This window comes from Canis lupus, chromosome 5, assembly GCF_011100685.1.
Source record: "Canis lupus familiaris isolate Mischka breed German Shepherd chromosome 5, alternate assembly UU_Cfam_GSD_1.0, whole genome shotgun sequence".
Lineage (NCBI taxonomy): Eukaryota > Metazoa > Chordata > Mammalia > Carnivora > Canidae > Canis > Canis lupus.
Window position 1 is genome coordinate 41421304 of NC_049226.1, and position 12231 is coordinate 41433534.

General features: G+C 38.5%; 1 long non-coding RNA gene across 1 annotated transcript; it reads left to right on the forward strand.

Annotated features, from left to right (window-relative positions):
• The first annotated feature begins 1212 nt into the window (after positions 1-1212).
• Positions 1213-5899, forward strand: LOC119876273. Its single transcript, XR_005358882.1, has 3 exons — positions 1213-1250; positions 1654-1766; positions 5730-5899. It is a non-coding gene; the product is annotated as an uncharacterized LOC119876273 (long non-coding RNA).
• Positions 5900-12231: the final 6332 nt, after the last annotated feature.

Genomic DNA, 12231 nt, shown 5'->3' on the forward strand with positions numbered 1-12231 from the left:
AACATTTACCAGCTCTTGACCTTGGCTAAGTTACTATGACCTTCCTTTCTTTAAAATTTGTATTTTTGTATATTTTTTTATTGGAGGTCAATTTGCCAACATATAGTATAACATCCAGTGCTCATCCTGTCAAGTGCCCCCCTCGGTGCCTGTCACCCAGTCACCCCATCCCCCCCGACCACCTCCCCTTCCACTACCTCTTGTACATTTCCTAGAGTTAGGAGTCTCTCATGTTCTGACTATGACCTTTCTATTTCAGTTTCCTCATCTGTAAACAGTGAATAAAAAAAGGCTTACCTCCTAAGGTTGTTAAAAGTTTAAATTATTTATTTATTTATTTATTTTTTTTAATTATTTAATATAGTACAGTGCTTAAAACAGTTTCAGACACAAAATCAGCAGTATAAATATGTTCTTTAAAAAACAAAGGAGGGATGCCTGGGTGGCTCAGTGGTTGAGTGTCTGCCTTTGGCTCAGGTCGTGATCCCAGGGTCCTAGGATCGAATCCTGTATCGGGTTCCCCACAGGGAGCCTGCTTCTCCCTCTGGCTGTGTCTCTGCCTCTCTCTGTGTCTCATGAATAAATAAATAAAATCTTTTTAAAAAGGCAAACTGTTATAAATAATGAAGAAAGAGCTGCCTGAGTGGCTCAGTTGGTTAGGGGTATGACTCTTGGTCAAGATCTCAGAGTCATGTGATCCAGCCCCATGTTGGGCTTCACACTCAGTGTAGGGTCTGCTTGAGATTTTGTCTCTCCCTCTCTCTCTCCCCCTCCCCACTCTTGCACTCTCTCTCTAAAATAAATACAAAAAAATAAAATAAAATAAGTACAAGAATCTTTAATAATAATAATAATAAAGAAAATTTATTGGCTCAGGTAACTGGACAATTCCAGTCATCAAGAATGGACTGGTCAAGGCTTCCATTCTTTTGACATCATTCTTCCAACTCTATCCCCTCCATGGTTGGCTTCATCCTCAGGCTGGGTTCTTTCCTGGTAAGAAAAAGGAGAAGCATGGGATCCCTGGGTGGCGCAGCGGTTTGGCGCCTGCCTTTGGCCCAGGGCGCGATCCTGGAGACCCGGGATCGAATCCCACGTCGGGCTCCCGGTGCATGGAGCCTGCTTCTCCCTCTGCCTATGTCTCTGCCTCTCTCTCTCTCTCTCTGTGACTATCATAAATAAATAAACATTTAAAAAAAAAAAAAAAAAAAAGGAGAAGCAGAAGTTCCAGAACTTACATCTACCTAGAGGTAATGAAAAGAGAGAGAGAGAGAATTTCTGGTACCCCAACAATCTCTCAAAACTCTTGGGTTTATTCTGATTGAATCAATTTATCTCACGTGCTGTCCATAAACGGACCACTTGGAGCCCATCCCACAAGCTGGGGGCAGGGTCAGTCTCCAAACAACTTCCTGCCTCACAGTGTGGGCCGGAAGGCAATGACTTCCGTGTCAGAACTAGGGGACCACAGAGCTTTAAGCTTTAAGAGGTGAAACTCTGCTGCCTGGCATTTTGAAAACAAATCATTCTGCCGCAGAGAACAGATGAGACAAGGACCAGAGTGACCAGGAAGGGCGCTTAGGAGATTGTTGTTATTAAGAGAAATTATCCACAACTTGGAGAATGACTCTGTGAACTTTCTGTGTTTTGCAGAGGTTTGTCTAACCAGCCTGGCTGAGGACAGAAGATTTTCTGGGGGAAAGGAAACTTGACTTGCCAAAGGATAGGAGCCAATGGATTTTGCAATCCTGTAAAACTAAGATGAGGTGCTTTTATTTTCTGTCCAGTGTAAAGATGGCCCCAAGTGTTAGAGGATTGTTTCTCATTTTCGTCTTTTTTTTTTTTTATTTAATTTATTTATCGGACAGGGAGAGAGAGAGAGCACAAGTAGGCAGAGCAGCAGGCAGAGGGAGAGGGAGAAGCAGGCTCCCCACTGAGCAGGGAGCCCAATATGGGACTTGATTCCAGGACTCAGAGATCATGACCTGAGCTGAAGGCAGATGCCTAACTGACTGAGCCACCCAGGCGCCCCTTGTTTTTGTTTTTTTGCTGGGTAAAACATTAACAAATTTTGTACTGAACACAGCACTCTCATCTTGCCCTTACTTTTCTTCCCCCACTGATTATATGTTCCAGAGCACGAAGAATGTAGTGTCCCCAAACTGAGAAGGCCCTTGGAGACTGAAAACACAAAGCACCCAACTCCGTCTGGAATATGCAGTTTTATTTTGGAGTAACTCACTGACAGGGAGGATCTGGGGGATAAATATCCAAACAGCTGTGCAGCCAGTCTCAGCAAAAGTCCAGTTTTTAACTTACTGGTTTTACAGGAGAGGAGGATGTGTAGGGGAGTGTTCCCATATACAACTAATGTTCAGCAGATCTGTTGCCTCTGGAGGAGAGGCATGTTTGCCTCTGGAGGAGAAAACTGGATTGTGAGCCAACCGAAATCCAGAACAGGCTCCCTAAACATTCTGGTCTTGGAATGTAAGCATGGAGTTTATACTAGGAGGCCTGTAACACGGAGGCCAAAGGGGTTATTAAGCAAACAACAATGAGATGGTAGGTCAAACGTGGAGTCAGTATAGCCAGCATTCCTACATTAGAAAAATCCTGGGTTTTCTTTTGTTTTTCTTTAAGATTTTATTTACTTATTCATGAAAGACACAGAGAGAGAGAGGCAGAGACACAGGCAGAGGGAGAAGCAGGATCCCTGCGGGGAGCCTGATGTGGACCCGATCCTAGGATCTCAGAATCATGACCTGAGCTGAAGGCAGATGCTCAACCACCGAGCCACCCAGGCATCCCAAAATCCCAGTTTTTCTTATGTTCCCTGTAACCATACCAAGTGTTGGTGATGATGTGGAGCAATTAGAACTTTCATAAATTTGTAGGGGAATTTGAAATGGTACAAAAACACTCAAAACCAGTTTGTCAATTTCTTATCCCTTTGTGGTTTGAATTTGCATTTCTCAAATGACGAATGGTGTTGAGCATTTTCTTATGTGTTTATTGGCCATTGATATATCTTCTTTGGAGAAATGTCTATTCAGATCTTTTGGCCGTTCTCTAATTGGGTTGTTTTTTGTTGTTGATTTGTGAAAGACTTTTATGTCTTCCAGGTACGAGTCTTTGGCAAATATAGGTATTGTAAATATTTTCTCACATTCTCCCATTTATCGTTTAATTTTCCCAAATAGATCTTTCAAAAAGTAGATATTTTAAATTTTGGTAAAGTCTAAGTTACACTTTTTTCTTTTGTAGTTCACACTGCTTGTGTACTAAGAAATCTTTGCCATTCCAGACTGAAAGTTTTCTTCTACGCATTTTTCCTAGGTACTGTTACAGTTTTAGCCTTTATGTCTAGGTCTCTTATCTATTTAAAGCAAATGTTTTTATATGGTGTGAGATAAAGGTCAAGGTTTATTTTTGCCCATGAGTATATTCAGCACCATTTCTTGAAAAGAATATCCTTTCCCCATTGGATTACACTGACCCTTATGTTGAAAATTAATTGATCATATCTGTGTGGTTCTGTTTCTGGACTTCCTTCCTACTTATACATCTATTCTAATCAAAATACCACACTGACTTGGTTTCTTTACCTCCATTCTAGGTCTTGAAATCAGGTAATGTAACTTTGTTACTTTTCAAAGTTGATTTGGCTTTTGCATTTCTGTACAAATTTTAAAAATCAGCTTATAATTTCTACAAAAATAAGAAAAGCCTGCTGGGATTTTTATTTGATTGCATTAAATCCACATATCAATTTAAGAAGAACTGCTGTCATATAATACTGAACCTTCCAGTCCATGAGCATGGTACACTGGTGTGTCTTCATTTATTTCTTTTTTTTTTTTTTTTTTTTTTACTTTTCCAACAATGTCTTTGAGTTTTCACTGTACATTCAATAAACATATCTTGTTAAATTTACCCCTAAGTATTTCATGTTTTTGGACACTGTTTTAAATGATATTAGTTTTATATAAGTGGTGAGAGTATGACCCCTGCCTTTCTCCCTATCTTAGGGGAGAGCATTCAGTCTTTTACCCTTAAATGCTATGTTACCTATATGTTACATATAGATTTTTCATAGATGTCCTTTCTCAGGCTAAGGAAGTTTCCTCATTTATAGCAGTATGCTAAAAATTTTTTAAAAAATCATAAATGGGTGAATTTTTAAACTTTTTGGTTTGAAATAATTTTAGCCTTATAAACAATTATAAAATTATTACAGAGTTCTGGGGCCCCTGGGTAGCACAGTTGGTTGTATGTCAGGCTCTTGGTTTCAGCTGAGGTTGTGATCTCAGGGTCATGAGACTGAGCCCTGTGTCAGGCTCTGTGCTCAGTGCAGAGTCTGCTTAAGGCTCTCTCTCCCTCTCATTCTGCCCCTTTCCACTCTCTCAAGTAAACAAATAAATCTTTTTAAAAATTACAGAATTCGGGATCCCTGGGTGGCGCAGCGGTTTGGCGCCTGCCTTTGGCTCAGGGCGTGATCCTGGAGACCCGGGATCGAATCCCACATCGAGCTCCTGGTGCATGGAGCCTGCTTCTCCCTCTGCCTGTGTCTCTGCCTCTCTTTCTCTCTCTGTGACTATCATAAATAAATAAAAATTAAAAAAAAAATTACAGAATTCTTTTAGGTTGATGAATATGAATATGTTCTGAAACTCTAGTTAGTGATGACTTTATAACATAGTAAATGTACTAAATGCCGTTGAATTTTATGTTTAAAAATGGTTAAAATGGTTGATGTGTTATGTTCTGTGTATTTCACTACAATAAAAAAATTAGTACAGTGTTTCTCTATAGTATTCTCCCAGCTTCCATGGTGATAACAAGTTGCAGTTCCCACAGTGCAATGATTAAAACTAGGAAATTAATATTGGTACATTACTATTAATTAAACTGCATGCTTTATTCAGACTTCACAAGTGTTTGCTCTAAGATTTATTTTTGTCTGTTTCAGTTTCCAATCCAGGATCTTGTGTTCCATTTAGATGTCATACCTCCCTTGTCTACTCCAGTCTATGACAGTTCCTCATTTCTTTCCTTGTCTTTCACAATCTTGACAATTTAAAGGAGTTCTAGCTTGATATTTTGTAGAATGCTCCTTAGTTTGGATTTGTCTAGTGTTTTCTCCTGATACAATCAAGGCTATACATTTCAAGGAAGAAAAACTGAGAGGTAATATGCCTTTCACAGTGTCTGATATGAAATCAACATATCTTATTATTGGTGATAGTGACCTTGATCACATCGTTAACGTCATGTCTGCCAGGTGTCTCCACTGGAAAGGTATTATTTTTCCCAGATAACTAATAAATTACATAGTCTGAGACTGCAAATACCCTGTTTCTCTTTAAAGTGCCAACCTTTTGTGTTAGCATTCACTGGTGGATCTGACCTGAAGCAAGATTTTCTAGTGATGATTTTCTATTTCCTTTATTCCTCCTAAATGTATTCATTGGAATTCTTCTGAAAGGAAAAGTCTCTTCTTCATTTATGATCTATTGAATTATATTTAGTTACATCAGGATGGACTCACACTTGTATTTGTTTTATTCTTTAGGTTATAATCTAATACTATTCTAATATATTTTGTTCCTCAAATTGTTCCAATTTTGGTAATTGGAAACTATTTCAGTATGCCTTCTGTTCTTTTGACTGCCCCCTCCATCATTTTGTAAGAAAAAAAAAAAAACTTTTTTTTTTTTTTTTTTTTTTAGCACTTCCTTCCTTTTGGCACCACGATACTCCAAGATCCTTCTGTATTTTGCTTGTCTCAGCTCTGGAACCAACCACTTCTCCAAGATCCAAGAATCTAAGATCAGCACACTATATGTGCTCACTGCTACTGGAGTATCATTCTTCTCCATAGAAAGAGCTAAGAAATATATCTAGGTATACTACTCTCTGTGTATACATGTATTTATTTATTTATTTATTTATTTATTTATTTCTATGTGCATTTATTTCTTGAGCACCATAGGGTTCATTCTAACTTTCTCCCCTTTGCCTTGTTATAATTTCTCCTCCTCTCCAACAGTAAGGAATCTGGCTCTCACTACCTACAATAAGTTTTTTCCACCCTAGAGTACATATAATGCAGTTTCAGAAGTGCTGACCCATAACCCTGCCAGAAACAAATTTATCCTTAGAGTTTAATGTTTGTCTATAGTTCTTTTTGCCTTTAACTTAACAGTATCAAAATATTGTTTCCACATTTACTGAGGTCAGCTCCTTTTTTGCCCATTCCCTTCAGTGTGGGTATATAATTCGTTTATGACAGTTGCATTTGTCTATCACAGTCCCCAATCAGCTGGCACTTAGTGCAGCTAAATCTCTGGAAGTGGTCACGGAAAGAGATAAAGAGAGCTCTTCCAAAACCAGTGTCCTCCCAAGGTGCCTCCCTCCCGTAGGAGCAACATCAGGGACTTCACATTCGAGGTGGGAGGGCAGTGAATACAGACTTCATTAATCCTGCAAGTCACTAAAATAATTAAACAAACAAGCAAGCCCAGGAAAAGGGTGGTAGGGCCATAACTCAGGGTTGTTACAATATATTTTGTAAAATTTCCCATTTCCAGGATGCCTGGGTGGCTCAGAGGTTAAAGCATCTGCCTTTGGTTCAGGATGTGATCCTGGGGTCCTGGGATCGAGTCCCACATTGGGCTCCCAGCATGGAGCCTACTTCTCCCTCTGCCTGTGTCTCTGACTCTCTCTCTCTCTCTCTCTCTGTGTCTCTCATGAATAAATAAATAAAATCTTGTTTAAAAAATAAAATAAAATAAAATTTCCCATTTCCAACAAAAAATTATAAGACAGGTAAAAAAACAAAACAAAACAGAAAACAACAACCAAAAAACAAACCCCAACAGGGATGCCTGGGTGGCTCAGTGGTTGAGCATCTGTCTTCGGCTTAGGTCATGATCCCAGGGTCCTGGGATGGAGACCTGCATCAGACTCCCTGCATGGAGCCTGCTCTCCTTCTGCCTGTGTCTCTGCCTCTCTCTCTGTGTGTGTATATCTCATGAATAAATAAATAAAATATTTAACTCCCCCTGCAAAAAAAAAAAAAAAAAACAGGAAAGAATAACCTGAACACAACAATTTCTGTTGCTGAAAAAAATCAGGCAACAGAAAATGACTCAGAGGGACTAAATGTTAAACTTTTAAATTTCAAAGTAGGTGTTACAAATATGATCAAAGAACTAAAGAAAGTCATAATTAAAGAAGCAAATGAAGGTGTGATGGCACTGTCACACCAAATAAAGATTGTTTATAAAAAGATGGAAGTTATAAAAAAAAGACCCAAATGGAGGTTCTGGACTTGAAAAGTACAATAACTGAGATGAAAAATTCACTATTGATTCTCAACAGTAGATAGAAATGGCAGAAGGAAAAATAAGTGAACTTGAAGATAGATTGATAGAGATTATGCAATCCAAAGAATGGGAAGAAGAAGAAAAATGAATAATAGAGTCTCAGAGAAATTTGCAATACTATTAAATGCACCAACATATGTATAATGGAATACAAGAAGGAAAGGAGAGAGAGAAGGAAAAAATGTAAAAAAAATAACAGCTGAAACAAGTGTATGCCAATAAATTGGATAACTAGATAAAATGGACAAATACCTAGAAACACAAACTACTAGAACTGATGGAAGAAAAAAAATAGAGGCTCCAAATAAACCAATAATAAGTAAGAGATTGAATTTTGTCATCAAAATTTCACCCACAAAGAAAAACCTAGGCCCAATGGCTTTACTGGGGAATTCGGCCAAATACTTAAAGAAGAATGAATAATTTCTCATAAACTTTTCCCAAAAATAGATGAGGAAGGAACCTTTCCAGCCCATTCTGTGAGCACACACATGCTCTCTCTTTCTCTCAAAAAAAAAAAAAAAAAAAAAAAAATCCAAAACACTGACAAAACCAAATCCAGTAGATCCCTCCTCATCCACCATTTTGCTTTCCATGGTTTCAGTTACCCAGGATCAACTGAGGTCCAGAAGCAGATGATTCTCCTTCTTATGCATCCTATCCTTCTTCTGATGTATAGAAGTCCTAACACTACATCACAACGCCTGTGTCATCCACCTCACTTCATCTCATCACACAGATGTGTTATCATCTCACATTGTCACAGGAAGAAGAGTGAATACAATGAGACATTTTGAGAGAGAGACTACTTTCACATTCACATAACTTTTATTACCATCCATTATTATAATTGTTCTACTTTATTTTTTTATTTATTTTTATTTTTTTTTTAAATTTTTATTTATTTATGATAGTCACACAGAGAGAGAGAGAGAGACAGAGGCAGAGACACAGGCAGAGGGAGAAGCAGGCTCCATGCACCGGGAGCCCGACGTGGGATTCGATCCCGGGTCTCCAGGATCGCGCCCTGGGCCAAAGGCAGGCGCCAAACCACTGCGCCACCCAGGGATCCCTTGTTCTACTTTATTATTAGTTGTGGTTAATCTCTTACTGTGCCTGGTTTATAAATTAAACTTTATCATAGGTATATATGTTTAGGAAAAAATATAGTATATTTAGGGTTTGTACTATCCATGGTGTAGGCATCCACTGGGTCTTGGAACATATTCCATGGAGAGAAGGAGGAGACTACCGTATGGATGAGAATGCGATACAACTATAACTCTCATACCTTATTTATGAGAGTGCAAATTTATATAACTACTTTGGAAACGGTGTTGGCAGTTTACTATAAAGTTACGCTTGCCATAGTAGCCATCCATCCATCTTAGATATTTACATAAGTGAAATGAAAAACTATGGCTACACAACAACCTGCACATGGATGTTTATAACAGCTTTACTCATAATAGTAAAGTACTTGGTACTACATCTGACCAAATGCTATTTCTGCATTTATTGTGATGATCATATTTTTTTCACCTTTATTCTATTAAATATGTGAATTGCATTGATTGATATTCAAAGTAAACTTGAGGGATCCCTGGGTGGTGCAGCGGTTTGGCGCCTGCCTTTGGCCCAGGGCGCGATCCTGGAGACCCGGAATCGAATCCCACATCAGGCTCCCGGTGCATGGAGCCTGCTTCTCCCTCGGCCTGTGTCTCTGCCTCTCTCTCTCTCTCTCTCTCTGTGACTATCATAAATAAATTTTAAAAAACAAAAAAAACAAAAAAAACAAAGTAAACTTGAAAGAAATAAATAAACTTTGCATTTCTAGGATAAACTCCCTTGATCAAATATATGATCATGTTTATTTTTTTCTGGATTTGGTTTGTTATTATTTTATTAAGGACTTTCATATCTCTGTTCACAAAGGATATTGGTCTGTAGTTTTCTTCTAATGTTTTTTAATAGTAATGCTGGGCTAATGAAATGTGTTGGAAGGTGTTTACTACTCTATTTTTCTGAAAGATTTTGTGTAGAATTGGCATTATTTCTTTCTTAAATATTTGATAGGTAAGAAAACTATATGGTTGTGGGAACCTTTTAAAAATATGAATTCAAGTTCTTTACTTGATATAAGATTATTTGTAATTTCTTCCTAAGTGAGTTTTGGTAGTGTGTCTTTGTGGAAATTTGTCTATTCATTTAATGCTCTTACTCTTTCAATGGTTTTATGGTATGTAGTTATGTCTACTTTTTCCATCCTAATATTAATAATTTATGTCTTCTCTTATCCTCTTGATTATTCTAGCTACAGTCTTATCAATTTTGTTGATCTTATTTGTTTATTAATTTGCGGGAGATAGAGGGAGGGTAGGGGCAGAGAAAGAAGCAGACTCCCCACTAAGCAGGGAGCCTGACGCAGAGCTTGATCCCAGGACCCTGGGATCACAACCCAAGCCAAAGGCAGCCACTCAGCTGCCCCTGATTTTTTAGATTTTTAAAAAATTTATTTATGAGAGACACAAAGAGAGAGAGGCAGAGACACAGGCAGAGGGAAAAGCAGGCTCCATGCAGGGAGCCCAACGTGGGACTCGATCCCAGGTCTCCAGGATCGCTAGCCTTGGCCAAAGGCTGCAGTAAACCTCCGAGCCACCCGGGCTGCCCTGCCCCTAATTTTTAAAGAGATTTATTCATTTATTTGAAAGAGAAAGGGAAAGGCAGAAGGAGAGAAAGAGAATCCTGAGGCAGACTCCCCACCTAGCACAGAGCCTGATGTGGGGCTTGATCAAATGACCCTGACATCATGACCTGAGCCAAAATCAAGAGTGGGATGCTCAACAACTGAGCCACCCAGGTGCCACAATTTTGTTGATTTTTCTAAAGCTTTTGATTTCACTGATTTCCCTTCTCACTATATTCATATATATCTGTAAATGGTTTAGCATGATTACAAAAGCTGTTTTGATGTTCTTATGTGCATGTTTCAACACCTCTATCATTTCTGTATCTGTTTCTATTCATTGATGTTTTCTCCTAGTTATGGGTCACATTTTTCTGCTTCTTGGCATGTCTACCAACTTTTGATTGGGTACAGGTCACTGTGGATGTTATTTGTTGAGTAACTAGACTTTGTTGTCTTTTTTAAAGGTGCTGGACTTCATTCTGGATGACAGTTAAATTACCTGTGGATCTTTTTGATCTCTAAGACTTTTCCTAAAATATCTTTTTATTTAAAAATAATTGTAATTCACTGGAAATTTCAAAGATAGTATAAAGAGGGCCTATGTACCTTTCACTCAGTTTCTTACATGGCCACATCTTCCATAACTGTGGTACAATATAAAAATCAGGGAATTTACATTGATAAAATATGTGTGTATAGTTCAATATTCAATACCATGTATAGATTTATGTAATTACCATCACAATCAAAACAATATGAAACTTTCCCATGAAGCTCTCTCTCATGTTACCCCTTTCTAGTTCATGCCCCTATCCTACCCTGTCAATGAGCAATTTGTTCTCCATCTCTATAATTATGTCATTTCAAGAATGTCATATAGCTTACTTTTTTTTTTAAGACAGAGAGTGAGAGACAGCACAAGCAGCAGGTAAGGGACAGAGGGAGAGGGAGAGAGAATCTCAAGTAGTCTCCAAACCCAGCATGGAGCCCGAAATGGGGTTCCATCTCACGACCCTGAGCCCATGACCTAAGTTGAAATCAAGAGTCCAATGATTAATCAATTGAGCCACCCAGGAGCCCCAAGAATGTCATACAAATGGAATCATACAGTATATACCCTTTGAGAGTGCTTTTTTTCATGCAGCATGATTTCCTTGAGATCCATCCAAATCGTTATGTGTATCAACAACTCAGTACTCTTTATTGCTGGCTGGTAGTCCACGGTATAGATGTTTGTTTAACCACTTAAGCAAACCATAACCATATTTTTATTTAAAATTTTTAATTTTAAAATATTGGTGACGGGGCACCTGAGCCTCTGCCTTTGGCTCAGGTTGTGATCCTAAGGTCCTGGGATTGAATCCCACATCGGGTTCCCCACAGGGAGCCTGCTTCTCCTTCTGCCTATATCTCTGCCTCTCTTTGTGTCTTTTAAATAAAATCTTTAAAAAAACTTTTGGTGACAGTACAGGTTTTTTTCTTACAAGTCTACCATTTAATCCCTCAGGATTAAAAAGAAGACAAGTATTAGGATTCTAAAGAATTAGACAACAAAGGAATGTCAAGGGAAAGGCACAATTGCCCTGGGGCGGGGGGGGGGGCACATTAGCTATTCCAGCTGAACACCTAGCTTCAAAACAAAATGAATTTTAATTTTTTCTAAGTGAAATAATGTACAATCTCTATCTTCCTCTGAATTTATAACTTTCAAACACATAGCTTCATCTTAAGCTTGGTTAAAAAAACTTTTAATAGGATGATGGCCTGCCTCAGTACATAGTGTGTACCCTACCGGAAATTTTTACAATAATTATAACACAGGAATAATCCTATATTTTTAAAGATTTTATTTATTTATTCATGAGAGACACAGAAGGGGGGGGCAGAGACATAGACAGAGGGAGAAGCAGGCTCCATGCAAGGAGCCTGATGTGGGACTCGATCCTGGATCCCAGGGTCACACCCTGAATCAAAGGCAGCTGCTCAACCACGGAGCCACCCAGGTGACCCAGGAATAATACTATTAACAATAAAGTCCTCAATTTAGAATCTGGAACATCAGTCCTGTGAATCTCTCTCAAGATCTCCATCTCTTCTTTGCTCTTTTGTATTCTCTTTCTGGCAGTAAATTAGTACTTTGAGCCCAAAGTATTT